This window comes from Alligator mississippiensis, chromosome 11, assembly GCF_030867095.1.
Source record: "Alligator mississippiensis isolate rAllMis1 chromosome 11, rAllMis1, whole genome shotgun sequence".
In the NCBI taxonomy this organism is placed as follows: Eukaryota; Metazoa; Chordata; order Crocodylia; family Alligatoridae; genus Alligator; species Alligator mississippiensis.
This window is the reverse complement of record NC_081834.1, coordinates 53,667,976-53,675,993: the sequence shown is the minus strand read 5'-3', so window position 1 is coordinate 53,675,993 and position 8,018 is coordinate 53,667,976.

Below are 8,018 nucleotides of genomic sequence, written 5' to 3'. Positions count from 1 at the left end.
CCACTGTGCCGAGGCACTAAAAATCATTGGGTTATGACAATCATATCATATCATATCATATCATATCATATCATAGAAGAGCCCCTGAGATGAAGAGGCCCTGCTGCTGCTGCTGTTGCTGCTGGGGAGCCAAATATCTCACAGATGCTCTATCGGCCAAAAGGAAGCTACTGATATAAGGGGGAAAAAACCCAAACCATCCTCCTGTTCCATCAGCAGGGAAGTAGTCACCATGACCTCACTCCTCCGGTTGCTCAATTCAAACAAAGGCTTTTTTTTTCATGTTCCTCTTTAAAATTAAAGTGCCTTTGCGCATGGGGCGGCCTACGTGCAAAATAAAATAAAATAAAATAAAAACAACGACGACCTGGCACTACTCAAGTCAGTGTCTACACAGGAGAGTGGTAAGGGAGCTCTTGGTGGGGGGGGGGGGGGGGCGCGGGGGAACTCCCCGAGACATCACCGCTCCCTTCAAAGCCCTCCTCCTCCGGAGATGTCCCTGCAGAGGATGCTTCCAAAAGACTGCAGTGTGAAAACCATGACCACAAAAAGGACTGTGGTAATTGAAAAGGCCTGGTTTGAAAACTACGACCACAAAAAAACCACTGACGTTTGAAAAAGACTGGTTTAAAAAACCCCCACCGTGGTTTAAAAAAAAGGCCGATTTGCTAACGATGACCGCAGACAGGCCCGTCCCAGGGCAGGGGTGAATCGGGGGACCGATTCTTCCTTTGTGCTCAGGAGGCTGATAAAGTGCAGTTCACAGGCCCATCTCTGAGAAGTGTTTTGTAAGTTGCCTTGGAGGATGAGAACTGAAAGACTGGAGAGAGAGTGGCTTTCTTGTGAGAAATGCGGCCCCAGGGTAGCTGGGTATTCCTGTCTGGGATACATCTCCGGTGCGCGGTTGTTGTTTGGTCTCCCCTACCTATTTTCCATGGCGGCACTTGGTGCACTGGATGAGATATATTACATTTCTGGAGGTTAGGGAAAAGAACTTTTCTCCTCGGCTTCAAATTTACTTTGAAAGGAGCTCGTATTTTAGACACCCGCCCCCCGCTGTTAAGCGAGCCTAGTTCAAGGCTGAGGAGCAAAGATCCCGAGAGAGCCCACATTGTTATGCTCCCTGCTCCCAGATACACCGCCTCTTTCCTGTCCCTCTGGCTGCCGCAGCGCGGTGCCGTTGCACAGTACAGTGCCTCGCACCCACGTATTCTAGGTGCAACCAAGCCATCCGCACCGCTGGCAGGGAGACCAGTGCATGTATGTGCACGAAGTCTGAAGTCTGTCTGGTCACAAAACTGAAGCATGAGCCAGGAGCTGGCAGGACAGTGTCCCTCCCCATGTCTGAACAACGCCACGTGCGTGTATCAGCAGTGCTCTGTCCGGGTGTGTCGAGACTGCCCTGGTTCTTGGTGACAGGGGGCTTGCAATTGCGTGTCTAGGGAGAGAGGTGCGGGGCAGGGGCGAGAGGAGCGGAGCGGGCTGCAGCCGGCCGGGCGCTGCCTGCTCCCCTCGCTCCAGCCGCGCTGGGACCTGCCCGCCGCAACCCGCGCTGGCCGGGCCGGGCCGGGCGAGGAGATGGTGGGGGGACCGGTGCCTTCCGCTGGGCTCCGCAGCCCCGGGGCAGCCGCTCGCAGCCGGCAGCGCGGAGAGAAAGGCACCCAAGCGAAGCGTGAGGGAGGGAAAACCGGAGTGCCAACCCGGCCCTTTGTCCCCGAAACCAGCTGGGAGAGAGCGGGGGGCCATGAGATGGCAGCAAAAGGGACCTCCTCACCCGGAGCAAGGGGAGCGGAGCGGGGACTGCTGCAGCTGCGGGATCCGCTTCCCCCGCGCCCGCTCCCCAGCTCCACGCAAGGATTTCTCCTCGAGGCTCCTCTTTAAAATGCAGCTGCCTCTGGGCACGGGCCGGGCGGGCGTGGGATGAGAAAGTAAAATAAAGCAACACTCGTCCACGGACACTGCCTGGGTGAAGAGCTCTGTGGTTGGGAGATAACTACCGCCGCGCGACATCACCTCCTCACTTCCTCGTGTAGTATCCATTGAGGCCGCCCGGGAGCAGGAGACTGCACCAGCCTCAGCTCTGCTGCCAGGAGCAGGCAGGACAGTGACCCTCAATGCCAGGATATCTGAACAAGGCCATGCTTATGTATCAAGACGGTTCTGTCCTCCTTGAAATCAGGGCTGGGTGTTGTGAGTGTGGATGGAGTGGAGCAAACGATGACAGCTACATCCCACTGGAGCCTCTTACTAATGGGGCACTGGGCACTCTTTCCCGCATGCCTGCATGCCCATTCCCTGTGCCCATTTATCTATCACCATCACCTTTAACTGTCACAGTTATGCAAAGGACCACCCCAGGCCCCCTCTCCTATTGGTACTGTAGCATGTCTCACAGCTGCATCAGGGCTTTGTGGATCTGCGAACCTGGCACCATGCACATCTGGTGCTTGTGGATCACTGCACCTATAACAGACTTAAATGTGGTGGGCCAAGACTTCAGCCATTAGTTTGTATTCAAAATTCAGGAGCCTTATAGGATGCCAAGATTTCAGGTCCTGCCCCTCTCTCTTCTTGTAAAGAAGGGTTATGAGACCCCTGTGCAATCCCACCCCCAGGTGTCCCTCCTGCAGGTGCTTTCTATAGCCCTCCAGCAAATGCAGGCCCACCTGGTCCCACAAAGCAAGATCGAACTCCTTGGGCAGGTCATCTGCCCTGGGAGTCTTATCGTTCTTGAAACTGTGGAAAGATTTGTTGAACCACTCCAGAGTCCATTCTTCCACCAGCTTCTTACCCTCACTCTCCCTGACGACCTGAGTGAGCTTCTACATGGGAACCTGCACTAAGCTGCTGCTGCTCCTCATGCAGGGTGTGTGCCAGGGAGAGACCTTCATTCAAGGTCCTCTGTGCAGCAGTCTAGCTAGGGTGGGGGGTGAATGGGCACCAACTGTGGGTGCCAAATTAGAGGGACCACAAGGACAGCAGATGCCACCACTGCCAGCTCAGCCACCGTCCAGGACAAAATGTTCCTAGTTATACCTCTGCTCCTTTGATCCCTTTGTAACTGCTGAATTGATGAACAATTCTTGTAGTCTTTCTCAAAGCACAGGTTGCTGGGATGAGCTCACTAGTGGAGAGTCACCAATTTCACCAGCTGCCCATGGATGTCTCTGGAGACTGGAAGGATGGTCTGGGAATTGCTGTGTTTAGGATTTCTGTTCCAAGCGCATATGGCTATAGTTACATTTCCCATCTTTATTTTGCTGTGGCTCCTCCTTCCAAAGAAGTCAGAGATGCCAGCTGAAAAAATTCAGATCTGTTGTATCTCCCCTTGAACATGGGGAAACAGGATCTTCAGGGATGACCCATGCAGAAAAAGTAAGAGTTGAATTCAGTTATCCCAGCTTGAAAGACCTTCTCCCTGGCCTCCCAGAGAAGGTAGCCTTTTGAACAGCATCCCTAGAGCAGTGGTAACAAAAGTGTATCCTATTTCCATAATAGGTTAATGACACTGGGAAGAAAAATGCCCAAGAAATGGCAGACACGGGTGAATAGTATTAGTGGTGTAGGCATGATGGTCCTGGGATATCCAAAAAGGAAGATGTGTGTGGTGAGGCAGTGGCTTTTAGTACCAATCTCTATTCTCCTAAAATGTCCCATTTTCTGCATAGTGTTGCTGTGAGTTACTAAAGAGCAAGTCAAATTCACCCCAGAACTGCCTACTTTTCATTGCTGCTGTGTAGGGAAGTAGGTATATTGTCAAAAATGTTGGGGTTAAAGCAGTTGTAGTAATGTACTGGATGTTTAAAGTGATGCACACTTTAGTTTTCACAAATACAGAGGCATATTGATCAGCAGTTTGGATCCATGCTTCCTTAGAAAGCAAGAAGCAAAATTGAATGTACATTCTTAAACATGTCAAAAATGAAACAAGGCCTCTTTACTACTGTATTCAAGGTCTATTTACAAAATAGATACAATTTTATTCAAAAATTAAAAGAAATATATTATTCTATTCATGGTGTATGTACAAAAATGAAGTAAAGTGTCTTCCATTCAGGAAGAGCACACACCAACTGCAGATGCTTCCTTAGCCTGAAGAAGGGTTTTTAAACCCGAAAGCTTGCTAAGAAATTTTTTTTCCAACTATTTAAGTTGGTCTAATAAAAGATGTCAGATTCACCCAAACAACCTTGTCTGCCTATGTCCTTAGACCAACACAGCTACAACATGCTCCCCTGCACAAATGAAGCAATATACTTTTATGTGCACATTTCTGAGACCAGCTTTTATTACTAATTTTTATGGTTGTATTATTATTATTGTTGTTGTTTGCCCAGCAAACATGGAAACTGAGGTAAACTAACTACACATCCCTGCTTCCCCTGTGTAAAATAATAAATAAAATAGAGAATACCCCTGGATACCTTCAAGTCAGCCGGCCCTGACAATCTTCACCCCAGGGTACTCAAGGAGCTGGCAACCATCATAGCTCAGCCTCTAGCATGGATCTTTGAAAACTCTTGGTGCTCTGGTGTAGTGCCTGAAGACTGGAAGAAGGCTAATGTGGTGCGTATCTTCAAGAAAGGGAGGAAAGTGGATCCGGCTAACTATAGGCCCATCAGCCTGACTTCTATCCCGGGGAAGATCTTAGAAAAGTTTATTAAAGAGGCCATCCTTAATGGACTGGCCGACGCCAACATCTTAAGGGCTAGCCAGCACGGGTTTGTTGCAGGTAGGTCTTGCTTGACCAATCTCATTTCCTTCTACGACCAGGTGACCTATCACCTGGACAAGGGAGAAGAGATTCATGTCATATATCTTGACTTCAAAAAAGCCTTCGATCTGGTGTCCCATGATCGTCTCTTGGAGAAACTGGCCAATTGTCGCCTTGGGTCCTCCACGATCCACTGGCTGGAAAATTGGCTCCGGGGTCGGACCCAGAGGGTAGTAATTGATGTAAGTCACTCATCGTGGTGTCCGGTGACCAGTGGGGTCCCCCAGGGCTCTGTCCTTGGACCCATACTGTTCAACAACTTCATTAATGATGTGGACACTGGAGTCAGAAGTGGACTGGCCAAGTTCGCCGATGACACCAAACTTTGGGGCAAAGCATCCACACCAGAAGACAGGCGGATGATCCAGGCTGACCTGGACAGGCTCAGCAAGTGGGCGGATGAGAATCTGATGGTGTTCAACGCCGATAAATGCAAGGTTCTCCACCTTGGGAAAAAAAACCTGCAGCATCCTTATAGGCTCGGCAGTGCTTTGTTGGCTAGCACTATGGAAGAAAGAGACTTGGAGGTCATCATTGACCACAAGATGAACATGAGCCTGCAATGCGATGCTGCGGCTAGTAAAGCGACCAAAACGCTGGCTTGCATCCATAGATGCTTCTCAAGTAAATCCCGGGACGTCATTCTCCCCCTGTACTCGGCCTTAGTGAGGCCGCAGCTGGAGTACTGTGTCCAGTTTTGGGCTCCACAATTCAATAAGGATGTGGAGAAGCTTGAGAGAGTCCAGAGAAGAGCCACGCGCATGATCAGAGGTCAGGGAAGCAGACCCTACGATGACAGGCTGAGAGCCCTGGGGCTCTTTAGCCTGGAAAAGCACAGACTCAGGGGTGATCTGATGGCCACCTACAAGTTTATCAGGGGTGACCACCAGTATCTGGGGGCACGTTTGTTCACCAGAGCGCCCTAAGGGATGACGAGGTCGAATGGTCACAAACTACTTCAAGATCGTTTCAGGCTGGACATAAGGAAGAATTTCTTTACTGTCCGAGCCCCCAAGGTCTGGAACAGCCTGCCACCGGAGGTCGTTCAAGCGCCTTCATTGAACACCTTCAAGATAAAACTGGATGCTTATCTTGCTGGGATCCTATGACCCCAGCTGACTTCCTGCCCTTTGGGCGGGGGGCTGGACTCGATGATCTTCCGAGGTCCCTTCCAGCCCTAATGTTTATGAAGTCTATGAAGAATACATGTCCTGCTTTTTCCCAGTTCCATGAAGGGTGAACCTGGTAGCTAGTGAGGCTAAGGTGCTGGCAGTCATCTTGGGATGAGACAGTTACCCTGTACAGAGGGTGCTAGTCCTGAAGCAGAGGCTTCTTTTGGTGTGTTACAGAAGAAACCCTAGGGAAGCCCTGCTATCTAAGAACATCGGGCCTGATCGCAGGGGACCCAGGAACCAAACAGCCCCCATCGTGTGCCACAAGAAGAGGGAGGAGTGACAAGGACACCTTCAGGGCAGAAAGTATTAGATAAAATAAGATGGATTGGTCCTAGGAAGTGGGCCATGCCCTGCACCATTTCATTAAAGGGGGTAATGAATGCAGCCAGGACCTTAGCCTCCTTGGGTGTACAATTTACACATGGCCAATGCACATTTCTGACACTGGGTGGAAGTGGCATTCTCTTACTAAGGACCAGTTAGACCAGGAGCGGGCAATTATTTTGTGCAGAGGGTTGCTTACTGAATTTTGACAAGCCATCAAGGGCTGTGTGACAGGCAGCCCAGGGCAGATTAATATTAATTTTCTAAATTTTTTAGGGGCCCCGCAGGCCAAATAGAATGGCCTGGCAGGCCACATCTGGCCCCCAGGCCGCATTTTGCACATCCCTGAGTTACACTGCTGTCTCAAGTTTGCATATCTCCACTGCCTCACAGCATGATTCCCAAGGGCTAACTCCCTTCTACCCTTCCTCAGCACCCAGTGGGTCCCACTCTCCACTCAGCATCAGGCTCACACTGGTCCTGCTCTAGTTTTGGAGCTATGCCAAGTAGGATACAAGGGTGCAAGAGATGGAGAGAGATGGAGCTCCCCTGCGGTGGCTGCACCTTGGCAGCGATTGGTTGGTGGCCACTGTCCTGAGGTTGCCTTCAGGGCCCTGGCTCTCTTACCCTGCATGCGAGCTAAGAGCACTTTGCAAACTCAGCACTAGATCATGTAGGATCCCCAATTCTGTGGAGCCACCCACGTCAGCCAGAGCAGTTGCAGGTGCATTGCTGCTGCAGACCTCCCTCCATGCACCTCCTGCCTATCACTGGGTATCTGAGGCTGTCTCCCTGTCTGTCTCCTCATTGCTACATTAAGGTCACGCCACAAAGCTGGATTCCCTGCCCCCAAACCCAGCACACATACAGCTCAGTGGGGCTATGTGTGTCACTTCTGGGGGATTTGCAGCGAAGATGAGCTCTTTTCAGGGGCCAGATCTGACCACGGAGCGGATCTGAGGTTGCTGCTGCCAGTGAATCAGGTATAATAAGTTAGGGAGTCCTGTAAATACCTGAGTTAGCTGCTGTGTGGAGCTTGGCTTTGTTCCCACTGCAGGGTCAGCTGCCTGGAGTCCCTGAATCCAGTGTGGGATGCTACTCCCTCAGCGCACACTCCCTGACACAGGCCCTCCAGCAACATAATGAGAGTGCTCACCTCCCATACCTCAAGCTTGCACACTGACCACACTTGGTGTCTCCTTGTTGTGCTAGTACTCACCCTTCTGTCCTTAAGTGCTTAAAAACTGCTTGTTGTGGAGGCTATTTGAGTGACTTCCTGTCTCCCATGACTTTGCTGATGAGTGCTGACTTTGCATGAGTGCTGATGCTCCAAGACCTCATCTCTTGACTCCTTCAGCACTGCACTGTTTATTTTCTCAGGCCCTGATGACTTGAACTGATTCCAGTCAGTCAAATATTCTTTAGTTCATGCCTCACCTGGATCTCTTTCCCTTCACATTTTATGCCTTTGCCTTGCTGATCTTGTCCCAGTACACTTCTGCTGGGGATTTGTATCCTGGATCAGTGGCAGCTCCCCACTCCAATGCCTTTTATGCATTTGTCGTGATTTTTAGGTGGTCAAGAAAACTGCCGGGGCAGCCACATTGGTCCCTTTTCCTCTGATGTGTCTTTCCAGTGCAGTTGTACCTTAGGCATTGTGTGTGTCCTCCAGGAATGGCCAGGCCTCCTGCATTCCCTTTCCCTCCAATTCACCTATACATGTCACCTTGCCTGATGCTTCCTGA